Source organism: Phyllobates terribilis, unplaced genomic scaffold, assembly GCF_046119375.1.
Source record: "Phyllobates terribilis strain yellow unplaced genomic scaffold, ASM4611937v1 Scaffold_12__6_contigs__length_324123572, whole genome shotgun sequence".
NCBI lineage: Eukaryota > Metazoa > Chordata > Amphibia > Anura > Dendrobatidae > Phyllobates > Phyllobates terribilis.
The window spans coordinates 91851628-91874423 of record NW_027362772.1 but is presented as its reverse complement, the minus strand read 5'-3'; positions in this window follow the sequence as shown (position 1 = coordinate 91874423).

Below are 22796 nucleotides of genomic sequence, written 5' to 3'. Positions count from 1 at the left end.
CCAGATAGAGGATGGACACCCAGACAGAGGATGGACAACCAGACAGAGGATGAATGCCCAGACAGAAAATGGAAGCCCAGACAGAGGATGGACACCGAGACAGAGGACAGAGGATGGGCGCCCAGATAGAGGATTGACGTCTAGACAGAGGATGGACGTCTAGACAGAGGATGGAAGCCCAGACAGAGGATGGACGCCCAGACAGAGGATGGACGAGCAGAAGAGGATGGACGCCCAGATAGAGGATAGACGCCCCCAGATAGAGGATGGACGCACAGACAGAGGATGGACGCCCCCAGATAGAGGATAGACACCCCTAGATAGAGGATGGACGTCCAGACAGAGGATAGAAGCCCAGACAGAGGATGGACGCCCAGATAGAGGATGGACGTCCAGACAGAGGATAGAAGCCCAGACAGAGGATGGACGCCCAGACAGAGGATGGACGAGCAGAAGAGGATGGACGCCCAGACAGAGGATGGACGACCCCAGATAGAGGATAGACACCCCCAGATAGAGGATAGACGCCCTCAGATAGAGGCCCCCAGATAGACGCCCACGGATGGACGCCCCCATATGGAGGATAGACGCCCCCAGATAGAGGATGATGCCCCCAGATAGAGGACGGACACCCAGAAAGAGGATGGACGCACAGACAGAGGATGGGTGCCCAGACAGAGTATGATGCCCAGACAGAGGATGGACGCCCAGACAGAGGATGGACGCCCAGACAGAGGATGAACGCCCAGATAGAGGATGGACGCCCAGACAGAGGATGGGTGCCAAGACAGAGGATGGATGCCCAGACAGAGGATGGACGCCCAGATAGAGGATGGACGCCCAGACAGAGGATAGAGGATGGGCGCCCAGATAGAGGATGAACGCCCCCAGATAGAGGATGGGTGCCCAGACAGAGGATGGACACCGAGATAGAGGATGGACTCCCAGATAGAGGATGGACGCCCAGACAGAGGATGGACGCCCAGACAGAGGATGGATGCCCAGTCAGAGGACAGAGTATGAACGCCCAGATAGAGGATGGATGCCCCCAGATAGAGGATGGATGCCCCCAGATAGAGGATGGACGCCCAGAAAGAGGATGGACGCCCAGACAGAGGATGGACGCCCAGACAGAGGATGGGCGCCCAGATAGAGAATGGGCGCCCAGACAGAGGATAGAGGATGGGCGCCCAGATAGAGGATGGACGCCCCCAGATAGAGGATGGACGCCCCCAGATAGAGGATAGACGCCCAGAATGAGGATGGTAGCCCAGATAGAGGTTGGACGCCCCCAGATAGAGGATGAACGCCCAGACAGAGGATAGAAGATGGGCGCCCAGATAGAGGATGGATGCCTAGAAAGAGGATGGACGCCCAGACAGAGGATGGACGCCCAGACAGAGGATGAACGCCTAGAAAGAGGATGAACGCCCAGACAGAGGATGAACGCCCAGACAGAGGATGAACGCCCAGACAGAGAATGGACGCCCAGACAGAGGATGGACGCCCAGACAGAGGATGGACGCCCAGACAGAGGATGGACACCCCCAGATAGAGGATGGACGCACAGACAGAAGATGGGTGCCCAGACAGAGGATGAACGCCCAGACAGAGGATGGATGCCCAGATAGAGGATGAACGCCCAGACAGAGGATGGGTGACCAGACAGAGGATGGGTGCCCAGACAGAGGATGGACGCCCAGACAGATGATAGAGGATGGGTGCCCAGATAGAGGATGAATGCCCAGATAGAGGATGGACACCCAGACAGAGGATGGACAACCAGACAGAGGATGAACGCCCAGACAGAGGATGGAAGCCCAGACAGAGGATGGACACCGAGACAGAGGATAGAGATTGGGCGCCCAGATAGAGGATGGACGCCCAGACAGAGGATTGACACCCAGACAGAGGATGGGCGCCCAGACAGAGGATGGACGCCCAGATAGAGGATGGACGCCCAGACAGAGGATGGAAGCCCAGACAGAGGATGGACGCCGAGACAGAGGACAGAGGATGGGCGCCCAGACAGAGGATGGACACCCCCAGATAGAGGATGGACGCACAGACAGAGGATGGGTGCCCAGACAGAGGATGAACGCCCAGACAGAGGATGGATGCCCATATAGAGGATGAACGCCCAGACAGAGGATGGGTGCCCAGACAGAGGATGGACGCCCAGACAGATGATAGAGGATGGGTGCCGAGATAGAGGATGAATGCCCAGATAGAGGATGGACACCCAGACAGAGGATGGACAACCAGACAGAGGATGAATGCCCAGACAGAAAATGGAAGCCCAGACAGAGGATGGACACCGAGACAGAGGATAGAGGATGGGCGCCCAGATAGAGGATTGACGTCTAGACAGAGGATGGACGTCTAGACAGAGGATGGAAGCCCAGACAGAGGATGGACGCCCAGACAGAGGATGGACGAGCAGAAGAGGATGGACGCCCAGATAGAGGATAGACGCCCCCAGATAGAGGATGGACGCACAGACAGAGGATGGACGCCCCCAGATAGAGGATAGACACCCCTAGATAGAGGATGGACGTCCAGACAGAGGATAGAAGCCCAGACAGAGGATGGACGCCCAGATAGAGGATGGACGTCCAGACAGAGGATAGAAGCCCAGACAGAGGATGGACGCCCAGACAGAGGATGGACGAGCAGAAGAGGATGGACGCCCAGACAGAGGATGGACGACCCCAGATAGAGGATAGACACCCCCAGATAGAGGATAGACGCCCTCAGATAGAGGCCCCCAGATAGACGCCCACGGATGGACGCCCCCATATGGAGGATAGACGCCCCCAGATAGAGGATGATGCCCCCAGATAGAGGACGGACACCCAGAAAGAGGATGGACGCACAGACAGAGGATGGGTGCCCAGACAGAGTATGGATGCCCAGACAGAGGATGGACGCCCAGACAGAGGATGGACGCCCAGACAGAGGATGAACGCCCAGATAGAGGATGGACGCCCAGACAGAGGATGGGTGCCCAGACAGAGGATGGATGCCCAGACAGAGGATGGACGCCCAGATAGAGGATGGACGCCCAGACAGAGGATAGAGGATGGGCGCCCAGATAGAGGATGAACGCCCCCAGATAGAGGATGGGTGCCCAGACAGAGGATGGACGCCGAGATAGAGGATGGACTCCCAGATAGAGGATGGACGCCCAGACAGAGGATGGACGCCCAGACAGAGGATGGATGCCCAGTCAGAGGACAGAGTATGAACGCCCAGATAGAGGATGGATGCCCCCAGATAGAGGATGGATGCCCCCAGATAGAGGATGGACGCCCAGAAAGAGGATGGACGCCCAGACAGAGGATGGACGCCCAGACAGAGGAATGTACGCCCAGACATAGGATGGACGCCCAGATAGAGGATGGACGCCCAGACAGAGGATGGACGCCCAGACAGAGGATGGACGCCCAGACAGAGGATTGACACCCAGACAGAGGATGGGCGCCCAGACAGAGGATGGACGCCCAGATAGAGGATGGACGCCCAGATAGAGGATGGACGCCCAGACAGAGGATGGACGCCCAGACAGAGGATGGGCGCCCAGATAGAGGATGAACGCCCAGATAGAGGATGAACACCCAGATAGAGGATGGACGTCCCCAGATAGAGGATGGACGCCCCCAGAGAGAGGATGGACGCCCCCAGATAGAGGATGGATGCCCAGACAGAGGATGGACGCCAAGATAGAAAATGTGCGCCCAGATAGAAAATGTGCGCCCACATAGAAAATGTGCACCCAGATAGAGGATGAACGACCCCAGATAGAGGATGGATGCCAAGACAGAGGATGGATGCCCAGATAGAGGATGGACGCCCCCAGATAGAGGATGAACGCCCAGACAGAGGATAGAGGATGGGCGCCCAGATAGAGGATGAATGCCCAGATAGAGGATGGACGCCCAGATAGAGGATTGACGCCCAGATAGAGGATGGACGCCCCCAGATAGAGGATGGACGCCTAGAAAGAGGATGGACGCCTAGAAAGAGGATGGATGCCCAGACAGAGGATGAACGCCCAGACAGAGGATAAACGCCCAGACAGAGGATGAACGCCCAGACAGAGGATGGACGCCCAGACAGAGGATGGATGCCCAGATAGAGGATGGACGCCCAGACAGAGGATTGACGATGGGCGCCCAGATAGAGGATGAATGCCCAAATAGAGGATGAACGCCCATATACAGGATGGACGCCACCAGATAGAGGATGGACGCCACCAGATAGAGGATGGACGCCCAAACAGAGGATGGATGCCCAAATAGAGAATGGGCGCCCAGATAGAGGATGAACGCCCAGACAGAGGATAGAGGATGGGGCCCAGATAGAGGATGAACGCCCCCAGATAGAGGATGGATGCCCCAAGATAGAGGATGGACACCCAGAAAGAGGATGGACGCCCAGTTAGAGGATGGACGCCCCCAGATAGGGGATGAACGCCCAGACAGAGGATAGAGGATGGGCGCCCAGATAGAGGATGAATGACCAGATAGAGCATGGACGCCCAGACAGAGGATGGACGCCCAGACAGAGGATGGACGCCCAGACAGAGGATGGGTGCCCAGACAGAGGATGGACGCCCAGATAGAGGATGGACGCCCAGACAGAGGATAGAGGATGGGCGCCCAGATAGAGGATGAATGCCCAAATAGAGGATGAACGCCCATATAGAGGATGGACGCCCCCATATAGAGGATGGACGCTCCCAGTTAGAGGATGGACGCCCCCAGAGAGAGGATGGACGCCCAAACAGAGGATGGATGCCCAGATAGAGAATGGGCGCCCAGATAGAGGATGAACGCCCAGACACAGGATGAACACCCAGACACAGGATAGAGGATGGGGCCCAGATAGAGGATGAACGCCCCCAGATAGAGGATGGATGCCCCCAGATAGAGGATGGACACCCAGAAAGAGGATGGACGCCCAGTTAGAGGATGGACGCCCCCAGATAGGGGATGAACGCCCAGACAGAGGATAGAGGATGGGCGCCCAGATAGAGGATGAATGCCCAGATAGAGGATGGACGCCCAGACAGAGGATGGACGCCCAGAGAGAGGATGGACGAGCAGAAGAGGATGGGCACCGAAATAGAGGATAGACGCCCCCAGATAGAGGATGGACGCCCAGACAGAGGATGGACGCCCCCAGATAGAGGATAGACGCCCCCAGATAGAGGCCCCCAGATAGACGCCCCCGGATGGACGCCCCCAGATAGAGGATAGACGCCCCCAGATCGAGGCCCCCAGATAGACGCCCCCGGATGGACGCCCCCAGATAGAGGATAGACGCCCCCAGATAGAGGATGGATGCCCCCAGATAGAGGATGGACGCCCCCAGATAAAGGATGGACGCCCAGAAAGAGGATGGACGCCCAGACAGAGGATGGACGCCCAGACAGAGGATGGACGCCCAGACAGAGGATGGACGCCCAGACAGAGGATGGACGCCCAGATAGAGGATGGACGCCCAGATAGAGGATGGACGCCCAGATAGAGGATTGATGCCCCCAGATAGAGGATGGATGCCCCCAGATAGAGGATGGGTGCCCAGATAGAGGATGGACGCCCAGATAGAGGATGGACGCCCAGATAGAGGATGGACGCCCAGATAGAGGATGGACGCCCCCAGACAGAGGATGAACGCCCAGACAGAGGATAGAGGATGGGCGCCCAGATAGAGGATGGGCGCCCAGATAGAGGATGAACGCCCCCAGATAGAGGATGGGTGCCCAGACAGAGGATGGACGCCCAGACAGAGGATGGACGCCCAGACAGAGGATGGACACCCAGACAGAGGATGGACACCCAGACAGAGGACAGAGGATGGGCGCCCAGATAGAGGATGAATGCCCAAATAGAGTATGAACGCCCAGATAGAGGATGGACGCCCAGATAGAGGATGGATGCCCCCAAATAGAGGATGGACGCCCAGACAGAGGATGGACGCCCAGACAGAGGATGGACGCCCAGACAGAGGTTGGACGCCCAGATAGAGAATTGACACCCAGACAAAGGATGAGCGCCCAGATAGAGGATGGACGCCCAGATAGAGGATGGACGCCCCCAGATAGAGGATGGACACCTAGAAAAAGGATGGATGCCCAGACAGAGGATGAACGCCCAGACAGAGGATGAACGCCCAGACAGAGGATGAACGCCCAGACAGAGGGTGGACGCCCAGACAGAGGATGGACGCCCAGACAGAGGATAGAGGATGGGCGCCCAGATAGAGGATGAATGCCCAAATAGAGGATGAACGCCCATATAGAGGATGGACGCCCCCAGATAGGGGATGAACGCCCAGACAGAGGATAGAGGATGGGCGCCCAGATAGAGGATGAATGCCCAGATAGAGGATGGACGCCCAGACAGAGGATGGACGCCCAGAGAGAGGATGGACGCTCAGATAGAGGATTGATGCCCCCAGATAGAGGATGGATGCCCCCAGATAGAGGATGGGTGCCCCCAGATAGAGGATGGACGCCCAGATAGAGGATGGACGCCCAGATAGAGGATGGACGCCCAGATAGAGGATGGACGCCCCCAGACAGAGGATGAACGCCCAGACAGAGGATAGAGGATGGGCGCCCAGATAGAGGATGGGCGCCCAGATAGAGGATGAACGCCCCCAGATAGAGGATGGGTGCCCAGACAGAGGATGGACGCCCAGATAGAGGATGGACGCCCAGACAGAGGATGGACGCCCAGACAGAGGACAGAGGATGGGCGCCCAGATAGAGGATGAATGCCCAAATAGAGTATGAACGCCCAGATAGAGGATGGACGCCCAGATAGAGGATGGATGCCCCCAAATAGAGGATGGACGCCCAGACAGAGGATGGACGCCCAGACAGAGGATGGACGCCCAGACAGAGGATGGACGCCCAGACAGAGGATGGACGCCCAGATAGAGAATTGACACCCAGACAAAGGATGAGCGCCCAGATAGAGGATGGACGCCCAGAAAGAGGATGGACGCCCCCAGATAGAGGATGGACGCCTAGAAAAAGGATGGATGCCCAGACAGAGGGTGGACGCCCAGACAGAGGATGGACGCCCAGATAGAGGATGGACGCCCAGACAGAGGATAGAGGATGGGCGCCCAGATAGAGGATGAATGCCCAAATAGAGGATGAACGCCCTTATAGAGGATGGACGCCCCCAGATAGGGGATGAACGCCCAGACAGAGGATAGAGGATGGGCGCCCAGATAGAGGATGAATGCCCAGATAGAGGATGGACGCCCAGACAGAGGATGGACGCCCAGACAGAGGATGGACGCCCAGACAGAGGATGGACGAGCAGAAGAGGATGGGCACCGAAATAGAGGATAGACGCCCCCAGATAGAGGATGGACGCACAGACAGAGGATGGACGCACCCAGATAGAGGATAGACGCCCCCAGATCGAGGCCCCCAGATAGACGCCCCCGGATGGACGCCCCCAGATAGAGGATAGACGCCCCCAGATAGAGGATGGATGCCCCCAGATAGAGGATGGACGCCCCCAGATAAAGGATGGACGCCCAGAAAGAGGATGGACGCCCAGACAGAGGATGGACGCCCAGACAGAGGATGGACGCCCTAATAGAGGATGAACGCCCAGATAGAGGATGGACGCCCAGATAGAGGATGGACGCCCAGATAGAGGATTGATGCCCCCAGATAGAGGATGGGTGCCCCCAGATAGAGGATGGACGCCCAGATAGAGGATGGACGCCCAGATAGAGGATGGACGCCCAGATAGAGGATGGACGCCCCCAGACAGAGGATGAACGCCCAGACAGAGGATAGAGGATGGGCGCCCAGATAGAGGATGGGCGCCCAGATAGAGGATGAACGCCCCCATATAGAGGATGGGTGCCCAGACAGAGGATGGACGCCCAGACAGAGGACAGAGGATGGGCGCCCAGATAGAGGATGAATGCCCAAATAGAGTATGAACGACCAGATAGAGGATGGACGCCCAGATAGAGGATGGATGCCCCCAAATAGAGGATGGACGCCCAGACAGAGGATGGACGCCCAGACAGAGGATGGACGCCCAGACAGAGGATGGACGCCCAGATAGAGAATTGACACCCAGACAAAGGATGAGTGCCCAGATAGAGGATGGACGCCCAGATAGAGGATGGACGCCCCCAGATAGAGGATGGACGCCTAGAAAGAGGATGGATGCCCAGACAGAGGATGAACGCCCAGACAGAGGATGAACGCCCAGACAGAGGATGAACGCCCAGACAGAGGATGAACGCCCAGACAGAGGATGAACGCCCAGACAGAGGATGGACGCCCAGACAGAGGGTGGACGCCCAGACAGAGGATGGACGCCCAGATAGAGGATGGACGCCCAGACAGAGGATAGAGGATGGGCGCCCAGATAGAGGATGAATGCCCAAATAGAGGATGAACGCCCATATAGAGGATGGACGCCCCCATATAGAGGATGGACGCCCCCAGAGAGAGGATGGACGCCCCCAGAGAGAGGATGGACGCCCAAATAGAGAATGGGCGCCCAGATAGAGGATGAACGCCCAGACAGAGGATAGAGGATGGGGCCCAGATAGAGGATGAACGCACCCAGATAGAGGATGGATGCCCCCAGATAGAGGATGGACACCCAGAAAGAGGATGGACGCCCAGTTAGAGGATGGACGCCCCCAGATAGGGGATGAACGCCCAGACAGAGGATAGAGGATGGGCGCCCAGATAGAGGATGAATGACCAGATAGAGCATGGACGCCCAGACAGAGGATGGACGCCCAGACAGAGGATGGACGCCCAGACAGAGGATGGACGCCCAGACAGAGGATGGACGCCCAGACAGAGGATGGACGCCCAGATAGAGGATGGAGGATGGGCGCCCAGATAGAGGATGAATGCCCAAATAGAGGATGAACGCCCATATAGAGGATGGACGCCCCCATATAGAGGATGGACACTCCCAGATAGAGGATGGACGCCCCCAGAGAGAGGATGGACGCCCAAACAGAGGATGGATGCCCAGATAGAGAATGGGCGCCCAGATAGAGGATGAACGCCCAGACACAGGATGAACACCCAGACACAGGATAGAGGATGGGGCCCAGATAGAGCATGAACGCCCCCAGATAGAGGATGGATGCCCCCAGATAGAGGATGGACACCCAGAAAGAGGATGGACGCCCAGTTAGAGGATGGACGCCCCCAGATAGGGGATGAACGCCCAGACAGAGGATAGAGGATGGGCGCCCAGATAGAGGATGAATGCCCAGATAGAGGATGGACGCCCAGACAGAGGATGGACGCCCAGAGAGAGGATGGACGAGCAGAAGAGGATGGGCACCCAAATAGAGGATAGACGCCCCCAGATAGAGGATGGACGCCCAGACAGAGGATGGACGCCCCCAGATAGAGGATAGACGACCCCAGATAGAGGCCCCCAGATAGACGCCCCCGGAAGGACGCCCCCGGAAGGACGCCCCCAGATAGAGGATAGACGCCCCCAGATAGAGGATGGATGCCCCCAGATAGAGGATGGACGCCCCCAGATAAAGGATGGACGCCCAGAAAGAGGATAGACGCCCAGACAGAGGATGGACGCCCAGACAGAGGATGGACGCCCAGACAGAGGATGAACGCCCAGACAGAGGATGGACGCCCAGATAGAGGATGGACGCCCAGATAGAGGATTGATGCCCCCAGATAGAGGATGGATGCCCCCAGATAGAGGATGGGTGCCCAGATAGAGGATGGACGCCCAGATAGAGGATGGACGCCCAGATAGAGGATGGACGCCCAGATAGAGGATGGACTCCCAGATAGAGGATGGACGCCCCCAGACAGAGGATGAACGCCCAGACAGAGAATAGAGGATGGGCGCCCAGATAGAGGATGGACGCCCAGATAGAGGATGAACGCCCCCAGATAGAGGATGGGTGCCCAGACAGAGGATGGACGCCCAGATAGAGGATGGACGCCCAGACAGAGGATGGACGCCCAGACAGAGAACAGAGGATGGGCGCCCAGATAGAGGATGAATGCCCAAATAGAGTATGAACGCCCAGATAGAGGATGGACGCCCAGATAGAGGATGGATGCCCCCAAATAGAGGATGGACGCCCAGACAGAGGATGGACGCCCAGACAGAGGATGGACGCCCAGACAGAGGATGGACGCCCAGACAGAGGGTGGACGCCCAGACAGAGGGTAGACGCCCAGACAGAGGATGGACGCCCAGACAGAGGATGGAGGATGGGCGCCCAGATAGAGGATGAATGCCCAAATAGAGGATGAACGCCCATATAGAGGATGGACGCCCCCATATAGAGGATGGACGCCCCCAGATAGAGGATGGACGCCCAAACAGAGGATGGATGCCCAGATAGATTATGGGCGCCCAGATAGAGGATGAACGCCCAGACAGAGGATAGAGGATGGGCGCCCAGATAGAGGATGAATGCCCAAATAGAGTATGAACGCCCAGATAGAGGATGGACGCCCAGATAGAGGATGGATGCCCCCAAATAGAGGATGGACGCCCAGAAAGAGGATGGACGACCAGAAAAAGGATGGACGCCCAGACAGAGGATGGACGCCCAGACAGAGGATGGACGCCCAGACATAGGATGGACGCCCAGATAGAGAATTGACACCCAGACAGAGGATGGGCGCCCAGACAGAGGATGGGCGCCCAGACAGAGGATGGGCGCCCAGACAGAGGATGGACGCCCAGATAGAGGATGGACGCCCAGACAGAGGATGGACGCCCAGACAGAGGATGGACGCCCAGACAGAGGACAGAGGATGGGCGCCCAGATAGAGGATGAACGCCCAGATAGAGGATGGACGCCCAGATAGAGGATGGACGCCCCCAGAGAGAGGATGGACGCCCCCAGAGAGAAGATGGACGCCCCAAGATAGAGGATGGATGCCCCAAGATAGAGGATGGATGCCCAGATAGAGAATGTGCGCCCAGATAGAAAATGTGCGCCCAGATAGAGGATAGAGGATGGGCGCCCAGATAGAGGATGAACGCCCAGATAGAGGATGGACGCCCAGATAGAGGATGGACGCCCCCAGATAGAGGATGGACGCCTAGAAAGAGGATGGATGCCCAGACAGAGGATGAACGCCCAGACAGAGGACGAACGCCCAGACAGAGGATGGACGCCCAGACAGAGGATGGACGCCCAGATAGAGGATGGACGCCCAGATAGAGGATGGACGCCCAGACAGAGGATAGAGGATGGGCGCCCAGATAGAGGATGAATGCCCAAATAGAGGATGGACGCCCAGACAGAGGATGGACAACCAGACAGAGGATGAACGCCCAGACAGAGGATGGACGCCCAGACAGAGGATGGACACCGAGACAGAGGATAGAGGATGGGCGCACAGATAGAGAATGAACGCCCAGATAGAGGATGGACGTCCAGACAGAGGATAGAAGCCCAGACAGAGGATAGACGCCCAGACAGAGGATGGACGAACAGAAGAGGATGGACGCCCAGATAGAGGATAGACGCCCCCAGATAGAGGATGGATGCCCAGACAGAGGATGGACGCCCCCAGATAGAGGATAGACACCCCCAGATAGAGGATAGACGCCCACAGATAGAGGCCCCCAGATAGACGCCCCCGGATGGACGCCCCCATACGGAGGATAGACGCCCCCAGATAGAGGATGGACACCCAGAAAGAGGATGGACGCACAGACAGAGGATGGATGCCCAGACAGAGGATGGGTGCCCGGACAGAGGATGGACGCCCGGACAGAGGATGGACGCCCAGACAGAGGATGAACGCCCAGACAGAGGATGAACGCCCAGATAGAGGATGGACGCCCAGACAGAGGATGGGTGCCCAGACAGAGGATGGATGCCCAGACAGAGGATGGATGCCCAGACAGAGGATGGACGCCCAGATAGAGAATGGACGCCCAGACAGAGGATAGAGGATGGGCGCCCAGATAGAGGATGAACGCCCCCAGATAGAGGATGGGTGCCCAGACAGAGGATGGACGCCCAGATAGAGGATGGACGCCCAGATAGAGGATGGACGCCCAGTCAGAGGACAGAGGATGGGCGCCCAGATAGAGGATGAATGCCCAAATAGAGTATGAACGCCCAGATAGAGGATGGACGCCCAGATAGAGGATGGATGCCCCCAGATAGAGGATGGATGCCCAGAAAGAGATTTTACGCCCAGACAGAGGATGGGCGCCCAGACAGAGGATGGACGCCCAGACAGAGGATGGACGCCCAGACAGAGGATGGACGCCCAGACAGAGGATGGACGCCCAGACAGAGGATGGACGCCCAGACAGAGGATGGACGCCCAGATAGAGGATGGACGCCCAGATAGAGGATTGACACCCAGACAGAGAATGGGCGCCCAGACAGAGGATGGACGCCCAGATAGAGGATAAACGCCCAGATAGAGGATGGATGCCCCCAGATAGAGAATGGACGCCCAGAAAGAGGATGGACGCCCAGACAGAGGTTGGACGCCCAGACAGAGGATGGACGCCCAGACATAGTATGGACGCCCAGACAGAGGACAGAGGATGGGCGCCCAGATAGAGGATGAACGCCCAGATAGAGGATGGACGCCCCCAGATAGAGGATGGACGCCCCCAGAGAGAGGATGGACGCCCCCAGATAGAGGATGGATGCCCAGACAGAGGATGGACGCCCAGATAGAGAATGTGCGCCCAGATTGAAATTGTGCGCCCAGATAGAGGATAGAGGATGGGCGCCCAGATAGAGGATGAACGCCCCCAGATAGAGGATGGACGCCAAGACAGAGGATGGGTGCCCAGACAGAGGATGGATGCCCAGACAGAGGATGGACGCCCAGATAGAGAATGGACGCCCAGACAGAGGATAGAGGATGGGCGCCCAGATAGAGGATGAACGCCCCCAGATAGAGGATGGGTGCCCAGACAGAGGATGGACGCCCAGATAGAGGATGGACGCCCAGATAGAGGATGGACGCCCAGTCAGAGGACAGAGGATGGGCGCCCAGATAGAGGATGAATGCCCAAATAGAGTATGAACGCCCAGATAGAGGATGGACGCCCAGATAGAGGATGGATGCCCCCAGATAGAGGATGGATGCCCAGAAAGAGATTTTACGCCCAGACAGAGGATGGGCGCCCAGACAGAGGATGGACGCCCAGACAGAGGATGGACGCCCAGACAGAGGATGGACGCCCAGACAGAGGATGGACGCCCAGATAGAGGATGGACGCCCAGATAGAGGATTGACACCCAGACAGAGAATGGGCGCCCAGACAGAGGATGGACGCCCAGATAGAGGATAAACGCCCAGATAGAGGATGGATGCCCCCAGATAGAGAATGGACGCCCAGAAAGAGGATGGACGCCCAGACAGAGGTTGGACGCCCAGACAGAGGACAGAGGATGGGCGCCCAGATAGAGGATGAACGCCCAGATAGAGGATGGACGCCCCCAGATAGAGGATGGACGCCCCCAGAGAGAGGATGGACGCCCCCAGAGAGAGGATGGACGCCCAGACAGAGGATGGACGCCCAGATAGAGAATGTGCGCCCAGATAGAAAATGTGCGCCCAGATAGAGGATAGAGGATGGGCGCCCAGATAGAGGATGAACGCCCCCAGATAGAGGATGGACGCCAAGACAGAGGATGGACGCCCAGATAGAGGCTGGACGCCCCCAGATAGAGGATGAACGCCCAGACAGAGGACAGAGGATGGGCGCCCAGATAGAGGATGAACGCCCAGATAGAGGATGGACGCCCCCAGATAGAGGATGGACGCCCCCAGAGAGAGGATGGACGCCCCCAGATAGAGGATGGATGCCCAGACAGAGGATGGACGCCCAGATAGAGAATGTGCGCCCAGATAGAAAATGTACGCCCAGATAGAGGATAGAGGATGGGCGCCCAGATAGAGGATGAACGCCCCTAGATAGAGGATGGACGCCAAGACAGAGGATGGACGCCCAGATAGAGGCTGGACGCCCCCAGATAGAGGATGAACGCCCAGACAGAGGATAGAGGATGGGCGCCCAGATAGAGGATGAACACCCCCAGATAGAGGATGGGTGCCCAGACAGAGGATGGACGCCCAGATAAAGGATGGACGCCCAGATAGAGGATGGACGCCCAGAGAGAGGATGAATGCCCAGACAGAGCATGGACGCCCCGACAGAGGATGGGCGCCCAGATAGAGGATGAATGCCCAAATAGAGGATGGACGCCCAGATAGAGGACGGACGCCCCCAGATAGATGATGGACGCCCAGAAAGAGGATGGACGCCCAGAAAGAGGATGGACGCCCAGACAGAGGATGGGCTCCCAGACAGAGGATGGGCGCCCAGACAGAGGATGGGCGCCCAGACAGAGGATGGGCATCCAGACAGAGGATGGGCGCCCAGACAGAGGATGGACGCCCAGATAGAGGATGGACGCCCAGCCAGAGGATGGACGCCCAGACAGAGGACAGAGGATGGGCGCCCAGATAGAGGATGAACACCCAGATAGAGGATGAACGCCCAGATAGAGCATGGACGCCCCCTGATAGAGGATGGACGCCCCCAGAGAGAGGATGGACGCCCCCAGATAGAGGATGGATGCCCAGACAGAGGATGGACGCCCAGATAGAGAATGTGAGCCCAGATAGAGAATGTGCGCCCAGATAGAGGATAGAGGATGGGCGCCCAGATAGAGGATGAACGCCCCCAGATAGAGGATGGACGCCAAGACAGAGGATGGACGCCCAGATAGAGGATGGATGCCCCCAGATAGAGGATGAACGCCCAGACAGAGGATAGAGGATGGGCGCCCAGATAGAGGATGAATGCCCAGATAGAGGATGGACGCCCCCAGACAGAGGATGGACGCCTAGAAAGAGGATGGATGCCCAGACAGAGGATGGACACCCAGACAGAGGATGAACGCCCAGACAGAGGATGAACGCCCAGACAGAGGATGGATGCCCAGACAGAGGATAGAGGATGGACACCCAGACAGAGGATAGAGGATGGACGCCTAGATAGACGATAAACGCCCCCTGATAGATGATAGTTGCCCTCAGATAGACGTCCCCAGATAGACGCCCCCGGATGGACGCCCCCAGATAGAGGATAGACGCCCCCAGATAGAGGATGGACGCCCCCAGATAGAGGATGGACGCACAGACAGAGGATGGGTGCCCAGACAGAGCATGAACGCCCAGACAGAGGATTGATGCCCAGATAGAGGATGGACGCCCAGACAGAGGATGGGTGCCCAGACAGAGGATGGGTGCCCAGACAGAGGATGGACGCCCAGACAGATGATAGAGGATGCGTGCCCAGATAGAGGATGAACGCCCAGACAGAGGATAGAACATGGACGCCCAGATAGAGGATGAATGCCCAGATAGAGGATGGACGCCCCCAGATAGAGGATGAATGCCCAGACAGAGGATGGACGCCCAGATAGAGGATGGACAACCAGACAGAGGATGAACACCCAGAGGATGAACGCCCAGACAGAGGATGGACGCCCAGACAGAGGATGGACACCAAGACAGAGGATAGAGGATGGGTGCCCAGATAGAGGATGAACGCCCAGATAGAGGATGGACGTCCAGACAGAGGATAGAAGCCCAGACAGAGGATGGACGCCCAGACAGAGGATGGACGAGCAGAAGAGGATGGACTCCCAGATAGAGGATAGACGCCCCCAGATAGAGGATGGACGCCCAGACAGAGGATGGACGCCCCCAGATAGAGGATAGACACCCCCAGATAGAGGATAGACACCCTCAGATTGAGGCCCCCAGATAGACTCCCCCAGATGGACGCCCGCATATTGAGGATAGACGCCCCCAGATAGAGGATGCATGCCCCCAGATAGAGGATGGACACCCAGAAAGAGGATGGACACACAGACAGAGGATGGGTGCCCAGACAGAGGATGGATGCCCAGACAGAGGATGGACGCCCAGACAGAGGATGGACGCCCAGACAGAGGATGGACGCCCAGACAGAGGATGGACGCCCAGACAGAGGATGGACGCCCAGATAGAGGATGGACGCCCAGACAGTGGATGGGTGCCCAGACAGAGGATGGATGCCCAGACAGAGGATGGATGCCCAGACAGAGGATTGACGCCCAGATAGAGGATGGACGCCCAGACAGAGGATAGTGGATGGGCGCCCAGATAGAGGATGAATGCCCAAATAGAGGATGAACGCCCAGATAGAGGATGGACGCCCAGATAGTGGATGGATGCCCCCATATAGAGAATGGACGCCCCCAGATAGAGAATGGACACCCCCAGATAGAGGATGGACGCCCAGACAGAGGAAGGACACCCAGATAGAGAATGGGCGCCCAGATAGAGGATGAAGGCCCAGACAGAGGATAGAGGATGGGCACCCAGATAGAGGATGGACGCACCCAGATAGACGATGGACGCCCCCAGATAGAGGATGGACGCCCAGAATGAGGATAGTAGCCCAGATAGAGTTTGGACGCCCCCAGATAGAGGATGAACGCCCAGACAGAGGATAGAACATGGGCGCCCAGATAGAGGATGAATGCCCAGATAGAGGATGGACGCCCCCAGATAGAGGATGAATGCCCAGACAGAGGATGAACGCCCAGAAAGAGGATGAATGCCCAGACAGAGGATGAACGCCCAGACAGAGGATGAACGCCCAGACAGAGGATGGACACCCAGACAGAGGATGGACGCCTCCAGATAGAGCATGGACGCACAGACAGAGGATGGGTGCCCAGACAGAGGATGAACACCCAGACAGAGGATGGACGCCCAGACAGAGGATGGACGCCCAGACAGAAGATGGGTGCCCAGACAGAGGATGGGTGCCCAGACAGAGGATGGGTGCCCAGACAGAGGATGGACGCCCAGACAGATGATAGAGGATGGGTGCCCAGATAGAGGATGAATGCCCAGATAGAGGATGGACGCCCAGACAGAGGATGGACAACCAGACAGAGGATGAACGCCCAGACAGAGGATGGACGCCCAGACAGAGGATGGACACCGAGACAGAGGATAGAGGATGGGCGCCCAGATAGAGGATGAACGCCCAGATAGAGGATGGACGTCCAGACAGAGGATAGAAGCCCAGACAGAGGATGGATGCCCAGACAAAGGATGGACGCCCCCAGATAGAGGATAGACACCCCCAGATAGAGGATAGACGCCCTCAGATAGAGGCCCCCAGATAGACGCCCCCAGATGGACGCCCCCAGATGGAGGATAGACGCCCCCAGATAGAGGATGGATGCCCCCAGATAGAGGATGGACACCCAGAAAGAGGATGGACGCACAGACAGAGGATGGGTGCCCAGACAGAGGATGGATGCCCAGACAGAGGATGGACGCCCAGACAGAGGATGGACGCCCAGATAGAGGATGGACGCTCAGACAGAGGATGGGTGCCCAGACAGAGGATGGGTGCCCAGACAGAGGATGGATGCCCAGACAGAGGATGGACGCCCAGATAGAGGATGGACGCCCAGACAGAGGATAGAGGATGGGCGCCCAGATAGAGGATGAATGCCCAAATAGAGGATGAACGCCCAGATAGAGGATGGACGCCCAGATAGAGGATGGACGCCCCCATATAGAGAATGGATGCCCCCAGATAGAGGATGGACACCCCCAGATAGAGGATATACGCCCAGACAGAGGATGGACGCCCAGATAGAGAATGGGCGCCCAGATAGAGGATTAACGCCCAGACAGAGGATAGAGGATGGGCGCCCAGATAGAGGATGGACGCCCCCAGATAGAGGATGGACGCCCCCAGATAGAGGATGGATGCCCAGAATGAGGATGGTAGCCCAGATAGAGGTTGGACGCCCCCAGATAGAGGATGAACGCCCAGACAGAGGATAGAAGATGGGCGCCCAGATAGAGGATGAATGCCCAGATAGAGGATGGACGCCCCCAGATAGAGGATGGATGCCTAGAAAGAGGATGGACGCCCAGTCAGAGGATGGACGCCCAGACAGATGATAGAGGATGGGTGCCCAGAGAGAGGATGAATGCCCAGATAGAGGATGGACGCCCAGACAGAGGATGGACAACCAGACAGAGGATGAACGCCCAGACAGAGGATGGACGCCCAGACAGAGGATGGACACCGAGACAGAGGATAGAGGATGGGCGCCCAGATAGAGGATGAATGCCCAGATAGAGGATGGATGTCCAGACAGAGGATAGAAGCCCAGACAGAGGATGGACGCCCAGACAGAGAATGGACGAGCAGAAGAGGATGGACGCCCAGATACAGTATAGACGCCCCCAGATAGAGGATAGACGCCCTCAGTTAGAGGCCCCCAGATAGACGCCCCCAGATGGACGCCCCCATATGGAGGATAGACGCCCCCAGATAGAGGATGGATGCCCCCAGATAGAGGATGGACACCCAGAAAGAGGATGGACGCACAGACAGAGGATGGGTGCCCAGACAGAGGATGGATGCCCAGACAGAGGATGGACGCCCAGACAGAGGATGGACTCCCAGACAGAGGATGGACGCCCAGACAGAGGATGGACGCCCAGACAGAGGATGGGTGCCCAGACAGAGGATGGGTGCCCAGACAGAGGATGGATGCCCAGACAGAGGATGGATGCCCAGACAGAGGATGGACGCCCAGACAGAGGATGGACGCCCAGACAGAGGATAGAGGATGGGCGCCCAGATAGAGGATGAATGCCCAAATAGAGGATGAACGCCCAGATAGAGGATGGACGCCCAGATAGAGGATTGACCCCCCCATATAGAGAATGGATGCCCCCAGATAGAGGATGGACACCCCCAGATAGAGGATGGACGCCCAGGCAGAGGATGGACGCCCAGATAGAGAATGGGCGCCCAGATAGAGGATGAACGCCCAGACAGAGGATAGAGGATGGGCGCCCAGATAGAGGATGGACGCCCCCAGATAGAGGATGGACGCCCCTAGATAGAGGATGGATGCCCAGAATGAGGATGGTAGCCCAGATAGAGGTTGGACGCCCCCAGATAGAGGATGAACGCCCAGACAGAGGATAGAAGATGTGCGCCCAGATAGAGGATGAATGCCCAGATAGAGGATGGACGCCCCCAGATAGAGGATGGATGCCTAGAAAGAGAATGGACGCCCAGACAGAGGATGGACGCCCAGACAGAGGATGAACGCCCAGACAGAGGATGAACGCCCAGACAGAGGATGAACGCCCAGACAGAGGATGGACGCCCAGACAGAGGATGGACACCCAGACAGAGGATAGAGGATGGGCGCCCAGATAGAGGATAGACGCCCAGATAGAGGATGGACGCTCAGATAGAGGATGGACGCCCAGATAGAGGATGGACGCCCAGATAGAGGATGGACGCCCAGACAGAGGATAGAGGATAGGCGCCCAGATAGAGGATGGATGCCCAGACAGAGGATAGACGCCCAGACAGAGGATAGACGCCCAGACAGAGGATGGACGCCCAGACAGAGGATGGACGCCCAGACAGAGGATGGACGCCCAGACAGAGGATGGACGCCCAGACAGAGGATGGACACCCAGACAGAGGATAGAGGATGGGCGCCCAGATAGAGGATAGACGCCCAGACAGAGGATAGACGCCCAAACGGAGGATAGAGGATGGGCGCCCAGATAGAGGATAGACGCCCAGATAGAGGATAGACCCCCAGACAGAGGATGGACGCCCAGACAGAGGATGGACGCCCAGACAGAGGATGGACGCCCAGACAGAGGATAGACGCCCAGACAGAGGATGGACACCCCCAGATAGAGGATGGATGCCCAGACAGAGGATGGACGCCCAGATAGAGGATGAACGAGTAGAAGAGGATGGACGCCCAGATAGAGAATGGATGTCCAGATAGAGAATAGATGCTAAGATAGAGGATGTACGCCCTGATAGAGGATGTAGGGACAGATAGCCGATGAATGCCCAGATAATCTCACCCCTGTTGCCCTCTATGATCCCTCAGGGTAACAGCTGCAGTACTGTTTCGAACCAGCAGGTGGCCCGTTGCTCTCTATGAGCTGGCACTGATCGGCTACTCTCGGTCTGGAGTCTCATAAACCGGACTTTCCATGACAGTGACTTGACATCAGAAATGTGATGAGATAATTATGGAGAGGATGGAATGTCTTCGCTGCCCGGAGACACACAATCCGTGCTCGCAGCACTGCCGTAATAAGACATGTATGCGCGGAGGGAGCATGTTTGCGCACAGGAATCCCTAATATCCATCCATAAACTCCCCAGTAATCTACTCTTCCCGAAAAAGGAAAGTGACCACAAAGCCCAGAGCTCCCCTGGCATCAGCCCGCACGCCAGCCCCAGCAGCGAGATTACTGGAAATCCGACGCTTATCATTATCCGCTGATCTAACGACTCGTCCTGCGCCAAAACTTGGAGGGCAGGGGGAAAGAGAGCAGCTGGGGCCGGGGCGTCCATCACCGCTGCGCTGACAGCCCACAGCTCGCCCTGATAATGAAGTGATAAGAGCTGGTATTAGGGGCCGGGAGGTATTTATAGACAGCGACTTCTGGGGACGACCGATGACCAAAACTCCGGGACAAGCAGCGAAGCGCCATTTATCTGTACGAAAAGCCATCAGACGGCCGTGGACACGAGCATCATCACTTACCCTTACGCCAGTCGCCTGCAGGACTGCAGTCGCCATTATTATGCCCCTGGGGGCGACTCAAAATCTGCTCATGTACCAATATGGCCGCAAATACACCGCGTGCAGAATTATTAGGCAAATGCGTATTTTGATCACATGATACTTTTTATACATGTCGTCCTACTCCAAGCTGCATAGGCTTGAGAGCCAACTACCAATTAAGTAAATCTGGTGATGTGCATCTCTGTAATGAGGAGGGGTGTTGTCTAATGACATCAACACCCTATATAAGGTGGGCTTAATTATTAGGCAACTTCCTTTCCTTTGGCAAAATGGGTCAGAAGAGAGATTTGACGGCTCTGAAAAGTCCAAAATTGTGAGATGTCTTGCAGAGGGAGGCAGCAGTCTTGAAATTTCCAAACGTTTGAAGCGTGATCACCGAACAATCAAGCGTTTCATGGCAAATAGCCAACAGGGTCGCAAGAAGCGTGTTGGCCAAAAAAGGCGCAAAATAACTGCCCATGAATTGAGGAAAATCAAGCGTGAAGCTGCCAAGATGCCATTCACCACCAGTTTTGCCATATTTCAGAGCAGCAACGTTACTGGAGTATCAAAAAGCACAAGGTGTGCGATACTCAGGGACATGGCCAAGGTAAGGAAGGCTGAAAAACCACCACCTATGAACAAGAAACATAAGATAAAACGTCAAGAATGGGCCAAGAAATATCTTAAGACTGATTTCTCAAAGGTTTGATGGACTGATGAAATGAGAGTGACTCTTGATGGGCCAGATGGATGGGCCAGTGGCTGTATCAGTAAAGGGCAGAGAGCTCCACTCCGACTCAGACGCCAGCAAGGTGGAGGTGGGGTACTGGTATGGGCTGGTGTCATCAAAGATGAACTTGTGGGACCTTTTCGGGTTGAGGGTGGAGTGAAGCTCAACTCCCAGACCTACTGCCAGTTTCTGGAAGACAACTGGAAGACAGTGGTACTGGAAGAAGTCGGTATCGTTCAAGAAAAACATGATTTTCATGCAGGACAATGCTCCATCACATGCATCCAACTACTCCACAGCGTGGCTGGCCAGTAAAGGTCTAAAAGAAGAAAAAATAATGACATGGCCCCCTTGTTCACCTGATCTGAACCCCATAGAGAACCTGTGGTCCATCATAAAATGTGAGATCTGCAGGGAGGGAAAACAGTACACCTCTGGGAGCAGTGTCTGGGAGGCTGTGGTGAGATCTACAGGGAGGGAAAACAGTACACCTCTGGGAGCAGTGTCTGGGGGGCTGTGGTGGCTGCTGCACGCAATGTTGATCGAAAACAAATCAAGCAACTGACAGAATCTATGCATGGAGGCTGCTAAGTGTCATCATAAAGAAAGGTGGCTATATTCATCACTAATTTTTTTTGTTTTTGTTTTTACATGTCAGAAATGTTTATTTCTAAAATTTGGGCACTGATATTGGTTTACCTGGTGAAAATAAACAAGTGAGATGGGATTATATTTGTTTTTTATTAGGTTGCCTAATAATTCTGCACAGTAATAGTTACCTGCACAAACAGATATCCTCCTCCTTTTGGGTTGATTGAGAACATAGTTGTTGATCAATAATAAAAAGAATCCTCTAAAATACAACTTGACTAATAATTCTGCACACAGTGTACATCCCGGACTCCTCCTGTACTAATATGGCCACAAATACATCCTGGACTCCTCCTGTACCAATATGGCCACCAACACATCCGGGACTACTCCTATACCAATATGGCCGCAAATACATCCCGGACTACTCCTGTACCAATATGGCCACAAACACATCCACACTCCTCATGTACCAATATGGCCGCAAATACATCCCGGACTCCTCCTGTACCAATATGGCCACAAATACATCCCGGACTCCTCCTGTACCAATATGGCCGCCAAGACATCCCGGACTCCTCCTGTAGCAATATGGCCGCAAATACATCCCACCCACACTCCTCATGTACCAATATAGCCACCAACACATCCCGGACTCCTCCTGTACCAATATGACCGCAAATACATCCCGGACTCCTCCTGTACCAATATGGCCACAAATACATCCCACACTCCTCCTGTACCAATATGGCCGCAAATACATCCC